Below are 12716 nucleotides of genomic sequence, written 5' to 3' on the forward strand. Positions count from 1 at the left end.
TAACTTAAGGTAGCATGCCTGAGCCGATATATATCATATATCAACAGATTCAATTCTATTTTAGTTTAGTCTTGGGCAATATTTCATGATATTAAATCTGTGGTCTTGCCTGAACTACAAATATTGTCCATCTTTGACCACTCCTTCAATGTCTTGAAGGCAACCATAAAGGTCCTCTAAGATTTTTCCTGCCTCTGCAATTCTAGAGAAGAGTGAGGTTCGGAATGATTTATCAGCAATAATTGGATCCTTGGAGTAGTCTAACACAACTTTCTCCACCTTGTCCATAATTACACTGCAGAAAATTTACAGCGAAATCATAACTTCTTGAATGATATGCTATGAATGGTTCTGCCTCGTGTTAATTTAAGAGGCATGATTTTTAAAACTAGTAAATTCAAAGTGATTTGACATCATCCGATTTAATGATGCAAAATTTAACAAATAGCTATTAAGATCAATCAACATTACCTTCGGGGATTTTAGGTTTTTTTTTTTTTTTTTTTTTCACAATGATGTTCATTCCTGGATATGCCCCAACCAGAGTCTCTCCCAACCCTTTATCTGTTTATACAAGAATGTTAGACAGTGGGAAGTATTATCCTTTAATTTTTTAACAAAGAGCAAATTATTTACCTCAGCATATATCTCTGTAGCATCCCCTGTCAAGGGATTTTTTTATGACTCACAAATGCATAATCACCGCAAATTACTTCTTGAATTAATACAGCCATGCATATGTTCTCATGATTCAACTTGGACTTTTGGCAGCTGAGAAAAGTCGTTCATTCCATTTTGAATCCCAGACCTACAAAACTGAAAACTACTATACCTTGAATGGTTTTATCTATTATGCACACAATTATTTTTAATATCACTTTAGTAAATTGATAATGGGATTTCAAATGGAGATAGTCCTGCAACTTAACCAGAAATCAAAGTGAAAATTAGTAATTTATAAAGCATTTATGAGTGAATTAGATAGAGATTCACGCACATAGAACACATACACAAAGACAGAGATAGAGATACAAATAGAGAGATAAAGACACACATCCAAGCACAGAGATAGTGATAAAGCACATATACGCAAATAAAGATAAACAGAGACAGAGACATATCATACAGACAAAGACATGGCATACAGAGAGAGAGATAGGCACAAACACATATCACAAGCAAATAGACACAGAGACAGACATAAAAACCGAGCACATGGATAAATATAGAGACGAAGACAGAGCACACACATAAACACAAATACAAGGCATAGATATGCATACAAATAGATACAAAAACACACACATAGACATATGAAGACAAAGACACACACAGAGCACACATAGAGATAGACCATAGACTTGCACATCCAGAGATAGAGCACAAACTCACATAATTTAAAAATAATCAGAAAGAAAATCATGTGAAAGAATACAAGAGATATCGAGTTTTAGAGTCACAAACAACACATACATATACTTTAAATGTATCTTGAAAATGGTGCATACAAACACGGCTAACTGAAAAGAAAGGAGCATTTATGTTTCACTTATAAAAAATCCATAGTGAAACTGAACAGAATAATCCAAAATTCAAAAGAAATGGTCTATCTAGCGAGAAAAGGCATTGCTATAATTATTACACAATGGATATGAAACAAGAACTTCTATGGACATAATTATATCAAGAAGTAATTAATTGGTAAAACATAAAAAGATTGAAACGATAATAATTTACCGAGGTTTTACATTAAAATTCTTATTCCATGCGAGATGCCTACATGCCAATGCCATGACCTGATCCAAACTAGTATTCCAAGCAGCCTTAGTTCCCTTTCTATTTTGCAACGGTGTGTCAGCACTATGGCAATATTGAACCTTTAGAAAAATTAAACATATCAGAATCATTTCAGGATTCAACTGCAATATTTATTTTTATACAAAAAGAAATCAAAGTGAAGAGGAGGAATGTAAACATCAATGATGATAGTAACATATAACTTGTAGGAAGATTAATGTATCTAGCACCAGACCAAATTTACCTTATGCTCTTAGTTTGGTTAGCCAGTTCATGCACAGTCTAGATGAAAAATACATGGATGTTGTCATACCAATCTTAAGATACAGAAAGGATGCTCCTAAACAAGGAATTTTGTTCATGGAGCTCCAACTAACAAGATGTGATAGTTTATACTAATGTAGATTGGGTAGGTGCTCTTGATGGTAAAAGATCAACCTCCAGTTATTTCAAATTTGTAGGAGGTAACCTTGTCACAGGGAGAAGCGAGGTTGTAGCTAGATCCAGTGCAAAAACTGGACTTAAAAGGAATGATTCTCGGATTCTATGAAGATTTGTATATAGAGATTAAGATATTTGTACAAAATATTATATAATTAGGTTTTTCTTTAGAGGATGGATCCTTTTACTAAACTTATTACATTCAATAATTCATGTTCTACATCAAATTTCAACGATCTAACCGTTCAATTTAAAGTTCTTAATACATACATCAAATTTGCAATTTTTAGAAAATTTGAAAATCATTTGATACTTTGTTTCATTAATTCGAATCAATGTATAAAATAATTTTATGATTATCCATCAATTTAAATTAGTGAAACGAAGTATCAAATAATTTTTAAATTTTTTTAAAAATTTGCATATTTGATCTATACATTAGGAACTTTAAATTGAACGGTTGGATCGTTAAAATTTGATGTAGAACATGAGTTATTAAACGAAGTAAGTCTAAGTAAACTTAGACATGAAGTAAAAATATCTCTCTTCTTTTCTTAATTTTGTTCGTGATTGATAAACTTGAATAAAAATTGTTAAATTTATTTGTTTCTCAATTCTCCCCACACCACATTACATCTTCTTCGGACTTCTCTCACAGCTACCTTCCTCAACTCCCACGGTCACCGCCCAGTGCTGCAGCCAACCGGGAAATGATGACCGCCACAACCCCTCCCAACCTTACTAAGACCACCACAACATCTTTCCAGTTTCCACACAAATCACTCCACACCTTTCTCTCACTCTTTTTCATGATACCCTTTTATGGGTATGTTTTTTTCAATTTGTAGGGATTAAATAATTTAAAGTTAAATATATTTTTAATTTTTCAAGTTTATTTTAAATTTGTTTTTACCTCCTTAATTGCATTTATCCACACACATGACCTTTAGGCTTTCTTTGAATTTGAAAATGGAAAAGGGGGAGTGGAAAAGGAAAGATTTGAAGAGAAAGTGAGTGGAAAGTGAGGTTGTTTGGATTAAAGGAAAGTGAGTGGAAAGTGTAGAGAAAGTTTGTGAAAGTTTGTGAGTGAATTGATTGATGTGATAGATAAAAATAAATTTTTTAATTGATAATTGTGTAAGATTACTATTTTACCCTTAAGTTAAAAAAGTTTATAATTATTATAATTAAAAAATAAATATATAAATTTTAATTTAAAAAATTATAAAATATTAAAAATAATTTAATTTAAATATTTACTTTAAATTTAATGATAGATAAAAATTAAAAATTTAATAAATAAATATGATTTATACTTTTACCCTTAGATTAAAATGAGTATAATATTATTTATTATAAATAATAATAATTACAATAAAATGATATTAATAAGTGTAAAAAAATAATAAATAATGATAAGAATAAAAATAAATATTAAAAAAATAATAAGAATCATAATAATAGAATTTTCTTAATATAAAAAAATTGTATAATATAAATAAACAAACTTTAATATATATAAAAGTGAAAAAATAAAAATATTAATATTTAATTTATATATATAAATTATATATTAAATATTAAATATATATATATATTAAATATTTAAAAAATATATATAAATTAAATATTAAATATTTAATATATATATATATAATATTAATATTTAATATATATATTATATATTAAATATTAATATTTTATATATATATATATACGATTATGTTATATGTTATACATATAACATAATCGATTATGCTGTGTATATATACACAGCATAATCGATTATGCTGTATATATATACAGCATAATCGATTATGTGGTCAAGCATAATCGATTATGCAAGACTACATAATCGATTATAGCCTTGCATAATCGATTATAGCCTTGCATAATCGATTATGTAGCCTTGCATAATCGATTATGCTTCCTTTGTATATGTTTCCTCTATTGCATGGCACACTACGCATGCATGCGAAGGGGCATTTTCGAGTTTTTATAAATTCTACGTGGCTTTCTTCTGTTTTCTTCGTTTTTGTGCGAGGACGAGAATCACGCTTCTCCTCCCTTTTCTTCGCCTTTTCGTTGTCGCAAATCACCGGAAACGAACAACAAGTTTCTTCGCCTTTCTTTGCTAGTGAACAGTAAATCCATAGAAACAAACACTACCTTAACGCTACCTCCTTGCAGGGGGACATGAAAGGCATCTTCGCTGAACCTGCAGATAATCTCTCTTCTCCGTCTTCTCTTGGGGGAAATTCCGCATCCGCATATAATTTATTAATTCACCACCTATGCACACCGGGTGATTTTGCTAAGAAAAAAATAAAAATTGCACATTGAAGACAAAAACCCAGTGAAGGATCCAAGTTCTTGTACAATTCTTGAGTTGAAATTCAATTCATGGACAAAAACGATTTTAGAATCTTTTTACTTATTCCCGTTGAAGACAAAACCCCAGTGAAAGATCAAGTTCTTGTACAATTCTTGAGTTGAATTCAATTCGCACGTTGTGCTTCTCCAACGACCTAGAGACATTAATCTAAGAAGAACCAACAAATAAAGCATTAATATACGACTTTTTATTTCTAAAATTTGCTAAAATTATAATTTACAACTCAACGGAAACCGAAAGCCGTATACTGCAAGTTGCATTACTTCAAGTAGGTCAAAATGAAGAACTGCAGGAGGAGCCATGGCATTGTTGCTTGACCCAGACGACGCCGTAGACGAAAAATGGAGAAAGAAAAAGATTCTTTAACCGCGCAAAGAAAAAAATGCTCTTGCCATTGTGATTGCGGAATGAAGTCGTAACAAGTTGTTGCGATTTCTTTTATAAAATTTGTTTGATCAAAAAATGGTACAGAGGGATTGGAATTTGGATAGACAATTTTGCAGCTTGAGCGCCGCTGCTAAAATTAAAGTTATGAGAAAAAAAAACACCAATGTTGAGGGCAGAATTTCGAAATATGCTCTTAAGTTGTATCCGTCAGAGATTTTAAAGAGAAGAGAGGAGTAGTGAGAAAATGAGAAAGCTAGAATGGAGAGACTTTAATACAAATGAAAACGATAGAGATAAGTCTTTTCTTACATTTTTATAATTTTTAATTTTAAATTAATTAGTTTTTTTTTATTTTACATTTTTATAATTTTTAATTTTTAATACATAATAAGCTTAATTGCACTTTTTCTCTTCAATAATGTTAAATTTACAAATTTTATATCTTTATTTTTAATTCTATATTTTTAGTTTATTAGTTTTATAAATTTATAAACTTGATCATTCATTAAATGTTATCTAAAGTTATAATATTAATTTATTATTGGGTAAATAACACAATGATTAGTATTTATGCTAATTTATACTTTAATTTATATTTATATTACATTTTTTTTTATCTCAAGACTTTATTAAGATAGGTAAACTAATGGAACCCTCCCAAGAACCATATGAGAATTTCATCTCGTATGGTTCAAACAAAAATACCTCAATATTGATTGTAACGAAAACAAATATGTATAATAGAAAGTAGGCCTGAGCACGGGGCGGGTTTGGATGGGTTCAGGTTAAAAATATTTAGCCCAATTCAAATTGACAAAAAAAAATATCAACCCATTTTTGACCGTAACAATGTTTCGGGTTTATCGGGTTTGGGTTGGTCGGGTCTCTGATTAATAGGATCGGTTTAATTGGGTCTATGGCAGAATTAGATATAGAAACACACAAAATCGGGTCTTAGCAAGAACAAGATGCAAGAGAAGAAGAAGACGAACAAACCTGTTCTTCGCGGTGTTAGAAGGAGACAAGCAAATCATATTCGTAGTAGTAGACAGCGAGGAGCAAATGATTATCCGGTGGTAAACGGAGATGAATGACCGATGCTAGGGTTTCTAGTTTCTACTCTCGCGACGGGGTTTCTAGTTTTTACTCTCGCGGCAGCGCTAGTTCGACAGGAAGCTTTTGAAAACGCAATGCACCCAGGTAAATAAAAAGTGAGATGAATACAAAGGTTAAACGAGCATCCCACACCCAAAAGGTGCCCCACATAGGTCTTCCCCCAAACCCCCTGGTAACTAAGGTAAACAACGAAAAAAAGCACTCATTTCTATACCGGTTCCAGAAGAGCGAAGAAAAAGGGGATGTTTTGTTAATAGTTTTATAGCCTTTACAATTATAAGGAATAACTTGTTATGTGTCGGTCGGGTTTGGATACCAACGGGTTCAAATATTTTAACTCAAACCCGACCAACAAAACCTATTTTAAACCGAGCCAAACAATTCCGAAAATCCGAAAATCCGAAAATAACTGCTCGAACTAAAAAATTGCCCACGGAAAGTTTCGATTTCGATCGGTTCGAAACCTTCTGCTCACGCCTAATAGAAAGTCTGAAACTTCTTTATTTAATCTAATATTATGATTATAATTTAATTTTTTTTCTGATGATAAGACAAAACTAGAAATAAAAAAACCAACTTCTAGTAAGACATAATTGACTGCATTAATCTTTGTAGTTACACCATTCACGAAATTTAGCGAACCTAAAGAAGCATGAATCATATATTTAGCTAAACGACGTACTTGTCTTAACCATTTTTATGAGATAAAAGTGATAATTATTAGTGAAATTTTAATATAATATTATTAAATATTAATTATCATGTCATTTATTGAGAAATTGAAATTGTGAAATTAAAAATAGATAGATCAAAATTATAAATTTGATATTATAAGAGACCAAAAGTACAATTAACTATATCTTATTTATGTACTAAAAATTTAAAATTATAAAAATTAAAGATGAAAAAAAAGAAAGAATAGACGATGTAGTTATTAGAGTTTTTATTTTTGATTTTTTTAATTTTGTATGAATAGAAAATACAAAAGTTTAAATGTATTGAAATTGTCAAAAATATTGATAATTTTATTTCATGTATTATAAATTTATTTATTTAATTATAATATTAAAAATATAATGTGTATCAAATTTTTATTATATTATATAAATAAATAAGTTGATTTATCAACAAGTTTTTTTTATAAGTTTAAACGTGATCTTCTCAAATAAATAAAATTTTTAAAATTTTAAATTTAACTTTTTTATTAAATAGGTCAAATTTATGTATAAAGGAGTCTAACTTATTTCAAAATCCTTTAAATTCTCATAGGTAAAGTATAATTTCTCACATTATATATATATATATATATATATATATATATATATATATAAATGTTTATTAAAATATAAAAATTTCAAAAAATGAAGTTAAATATAAATATTTTTGAAACATATATTTTTACTAAAAATAAATTATACTAATTTAGTTTAATTAAATTTTATTAAATAATTTCAAAGTGCAAATATCTATGTATATATACTAGCACTTAGGCGTGAGTAGAAATTCTGGCCCCGATCGAATCCGAAGTGCCCGCATGTAAGTTTCTTTGTGCGGCCGGTTTTTTGCGGTTTTTTCGATTTTTCGGGTTTGTTAGAGTCGGTTTGTTATGGGTTTTGTTGGTCGGGTTCGGGTTAAAAAATTTGAACCCGTGGATATCCATACCTGACCGACCCAAAACACTTAAAAGGTGTATATTTATTCTTTTAGCACCGCGAGAGAGAGGAAACCTAAACCCTAGCCACTGCTCACGAAACCTTCTCTTCTTCTGCTCAGAAAACCTAACCGCCGCCGCTCACACAAACTACAAATCCTAACGCCGCGAGAGTAGTCATGTGAACCCTAGCACAGTTCATTCATCTCATTCTGCCACTGGATAATTGTTTTCTCCTCTCTGTCTACTGTCAATCTGCTTGTCTCCTTCTAACATCGCGAAGAACAGGTTTGTTCGTTTTCTTCCTCTCCTGTATCATTATTAAATCTTCAATAGTTCATACGGTATTTTTGTTTGCACTGATATTTTCTTTTGTAACTGACCAATCTGAAGGCGCCGTAGTAGTTCTATTATATTCTTGTGTGTTTGTATATCTGATTTTGTAACTGACCTACATCTAATGTTCATTATTTCAAGCTTCTTCACCATAATGGAAAAGTTTGTTTACACTTTTGAACCTTTCTACGCAATTTTCTGTCCCCTCGGTACTTTTGGTTAGTAAAGTTGCCCCTGTTTTGACATATTTATTCAAACATCAAACTAGTACCTTTGCTAGATATGATTCTACATGTATGCACCTAAAAAGGAAGCAAAAAAATATTGCAATTTAATGTTTTCTCATGATATGAAGCTAATTATGACTAGTTTTTTGGATTTCTATATTTCATATGAGAGTTTGCTAGTTTCTTCACTTGCAAAGGAATTAATTATGGTATGGATACCTGTTAAACAATCCTAAAATCTGAATCTGAGTTTCCTGCTCCTATTATTATTTGATGTTTCTTGAGATTACTAATCAACAATGGAAACAGTTTCATTCATTATTTCTGTTAAGCGTAGGCAAAATAAAAGCATTTTTACAATTTCTAATGCATTACTCAACACTCACAAGGCACAGAAGAAAGAAAAACATAAAAAGAAGATAAAAATCTTAAATTTAAAAAGATTCAGGTACTTACTTTTTATCATGTTATGATTTTTTTTAATAATTGATTTGTGTTTTATTTTGAAAATTCTCATGTTAGCTATTTGTGTTAAACTTATTTATTTATAAATATCTGTTTCACTTATTTAGTTAAATTAAAAATTTTGTAATTGTTTACATTAGTTTATATCTATTTTATGTATTTTTTTTTTGATTTTGCTAATACTGTATGACATTTTAAATCATGAATTCAAGTTTATAACTCTAAAATAACAAATTAAAAGTTGTTAAAATACCATAAACACTTAAAAATTACCTATGACTTCATTATACAGTAATGGAGCAGTCTAGTCAATTCGAAGAGGTTGCAACTCCCACCATGACTGAACCAGCAGCATCAAGAGGTGATGGTGGTGGTGCACAACCTATTGGACAGCCAACAGTTATAGCTGAAGCTGTAGAAACTAATCCTACTGCTACCCTCCCAATTAATACAAAAAAGAGGAAATTAAATGCAAGTGGGTCTCAAAAAACCTATATAGTTTGGGAACATTTCAAAACACTATCTGAAAATGAATCTAAGGAGAAAATGGCTGAATGTAATCATTGTGGTAAACGATATAGGTGTGATCCAAAGATACATGGCACATCAAGTTTACTTAACCACATAGGAAAATGTCCTAAATATCCAAATGCTATTATTAATGACCCCAACCAAACATCCCTTACCTTGAAGAGAGATGTGAGCGGTTTGACAGTTGTAAGCCAAAGATACAATGTTGAAGCTTGTAGGAGGGCATTAATTGTCTTTATTATTTTAGATGAACAACCTTTTAGGGTGGTTGAGGGTGAGGGTTTTAAGCACTTTTCTAGACAGTTACAACCACAATTTATTGTACCATCAAGACATACAATAGCAAGGCTTTGTTTTCAATTTTATATGGATGAAAAACATAAGCTAAAGGCTTTCTTTAAGTCAAATTGTGCTAGGGTAGCTCTCACTACTGACTGTTGGACGTCTATTCAAAATTTAAACTATTTGGCACTCACAGCACATTTTATAGATAATGATTAGAAATATCAAAAAAGAATCATTAGTTTCTCAATAGTTCCTAACCACAAAGGGGAGACCATAGGAAAGAAAGTTGAGGAGGTATTAAAGGAATGGGGTTTGAGAAATGTGTCTACAATTACAGTTAACAATGCTTCAGCCAATGATGTGGCTGTAACATATTTGAAAAAAAGATTCAAGAATATGGGAGGATTAGTAATGGATGGTCAATTTTTTCATATGAGGTGTTGTGCCCATATACTAAATCTAGTAGTGAATGATGGTTTAAAAGATGTGCACAATTCAATTGCAAGTATTCGGACAGCTGTTAGATTTGTAAGGTCTTCACCCCAAAGATTGGCTAAGTTCAAAGAGTGTGTTGAATTTTCAAAAATTAAATGTAAAAAATTGTTATGTCTTGATGTTCCCACAAGATGGAATTCCACATATATGATGTTAGATGCTGCTGAAAAATTTCAAGTTGCCTTTGAAAAGCTTGACTTTGAAGACTCAAGTTATCTAGAGGTTTTTGGGATAGCTGGTCCCCCAACTACAATTGATTGGGAGAATGTTCGAGCATTTTTAAAATTTTTGAAAATTTTCTATGAGGCCACTAAGGTTTTCTCTACATCATCACATGTCAGCTTACATGTTGCATTTCATCAACTGTCATCCATTTATTTTGAACTTAAGCAATCAACTATGAATCTGAACACTATTTTGGCCATGATGGGTTTTAATATGAAGCAAAAGTATGACAAATATTGGGGTAATATAAATAACATCAATCAACTACTGTATTTTGGAGTTATTTTTGACCCTTGTTACAAATTTGAATTTGTGGATTGGTCATTTAAAGAAATGTATTCAGATGATGCAAATTTTGCTGAAAATTTGTCCACTTCTTTGAAAGAAAATTTGTTCCACATGTATAATTGGTACAAGACAGATTATGAGAAACAAAATGAATCTGCACAATCCTCTCATGATTCAGCATTTTCTGTTTCTCATAGTGAAACTTCTGTCTTTGTTGAAAATCCATCATATTTGGCTAGGAAAGATGTGATGGCATCCTTACTTGCATGAACTTGAGATGATGAGAAAGGAGGAGGACGCCTTCTCCAAGGATCAAGTTCTTCAAAGGTGGACCAAGGTTTTAGGGTGGATGATGATGGAATGGACGAAAATGAAGGTTGGGTAGAAGGTGTTTGAGGAAATGCTTGAGAATGGTACTCTAGGGTTGGCTCACTTCATGATGATGAAGGCCACTTCTAGGGTTGTTTCTCTCAAGGCGGAGATGGTAGGGTTTGGCCGAAAATAGCCAAGGGTGACTAAGGAAAGATATAAAGGCACTAAAGGCTCTCTTTATATTCAATATCCAAAGTATTTACAAGGTGTGGGGTGTTGGGTATTTATAGGAGGGGAGGCATCTAGGGTTGCATTTGGAGTAGGCAAATGCATTCCAAATGAAATGCAAATGAACCCTAGATGCAACTTGGTGGCCAAGGATGGAATCTTTGGGTTTAGATTGGCTATATCTAGGTGCATGATAAGACCATGCAACCTTTGCCCTCCACTTGGGCCTAAGCCTTTCTAACACCAAAAATAGATCTAATGAACTCCAAAAAAATGCGTCACCCTTCTAGTTAACACCCTAGCCCAAAATTAAAAACCCTAATCATCTAGAGCACCCCATAATACAAGGGTAAAAAGGGAAATACAAGGGAAAATAAATTCTAAGTCCTAAACACCCCAAAATACAAGGGTAAAATTGGAAATACAAGTAAAATAAATTCTATGATTAAAAAGAACTTAGGAGCTAAGGTCCAAAAGTGGCCTCACTAACCCATTCCTCTTGCCTCCTTTAATATATCACCTCTTGGTCTTCTCGGCCTTAGTGTTATTCTATCAAGATGTTTTTAAGAAGCACTTGAGGGAAAAAAATTCTATTGATAGAAAAAATGAACTTGAAAGGTATTTAAATGAAACTTGTATAGATGCTGATGACACATTTGACATTCTTGTTTGGTGGAAACAAAATTCTTCAAGGTTTCCTATACTATCAAAAATGGTTAGAGATGTTTTAGCCACCCCAGTTTCTACAGTTGCTTCGGAAAGTGCATTTAGTACAGGGGGTAGAGTTTTAGATGCTTTTACAAGCTCTTTAAACCCACAAATGGCAGAGGCACTAATTTGTGCTCAAAATTGGTTGAGGTCAACTACAACCCAGTTCAAAGATCTTAATATCAATGAAGAGTTTGAAATTTCAGAAAAGATTGTTACAGGTATCATAATATTCTTTTGCTATGAAAATTATTTAATATTTGTGTTGTACATGAGTTAACTATCTTATTTTTAAATCTATTGTAGAATTTCAAGTAATTTTGGGAAGTGTTAATGAAGTTCAAGGAGGAGATGGATCGAGTGTCATAGTTGGTCCATCATCTCAATCACAGCCATTGCTGTGATTGGTCATACTTAAGATGTTTGTAATTTAAATGAACTTTTTTTATATTTTATTTAGTAATTTATGCTTTTTATGTTTCTTGCTAATTTTTTTTCTTTTCAGATTGACCTTTTTGCTATTTTGAAGCCATTTGTTATAGACATGGCTATTGTTGTTCCTTTTGGAGAATTTGTCATAAATGATCCCTATGACACTTATTTTGCTATCAATGTTAATGTTCATTTGCAAATTGGGTCTTTTTTAGGTAACTTTTTAAATAGTTTTTTCAATTGTGTTTTTAAAAATAGCAACAAAATTTTATAAATGATTTTGCTGATGTGTACATAAATGCCTATTTTTTTAAGGTATTTTGCTATTACACCTGGTGCTCCTGGTCTTGCCCAACAGTTTTTGTTTTCCACCTAAAAAGTTACAAGGTTATTGATC

At 31.2% G+C, this 12716-nt stretch overlaps 1 long non-coding RNA gene and 1 pseudogene across 5 annotated transcripts; one reads left to right on the plus strand and one right to left on the minus strand.

Annotated features, from left to right (window-relative positions):
• On the minus strand, positions 1-6412 carry LOC109801764 (uncharacterized). Of its 5 annotated transcripts, none has more exons than XR_003804459.2 (5): positions 6017-6411; positions 1738-1877; positions 637-923; positions 472-564; positions 1-295 (listed from the first exon to the last, which is right to left on the minus strand). It is a non-coding gene; the product is annotated as an uncharacterized LOC109801764 (long non-coding RNA). The 5 variants fall into 5 exon arrangements; XR_002240043.3 differs by having other exon boundaries at positions 637-917; positions 1749-1877; positions 6017-6410; XR_002240041.3 differs by having other exon boundaries at positions 1749-1877; positions 6017-6410.
• Positions 6413-7199: 787 nt separating this feature from the next.
• Positions 7200-11318, plus strand: LOC145959079 (zinc finger BED domain-containing protein RICESLEEPER 2-like; annotated as a pseudogene).
• The last annotated feature ends 1398 nt before the right edge of the window (positions 11319-12716 follow it).

The sequence above is a fragment of the Cajanus cajan genome, chromosome 6 (assembly GCF_000230855.2).
Source record: "Cajanus cajan strain Asha chromosome 6, NIPB_CcT2T_4, whole genome shotgun sequence".
Lineage (NCBI taxonomy): Eukaryota > Viridiplantae > Streptophyta > Magnoliopsida > Fabales > Fabaceae > Cajanus > Cajanus cajan.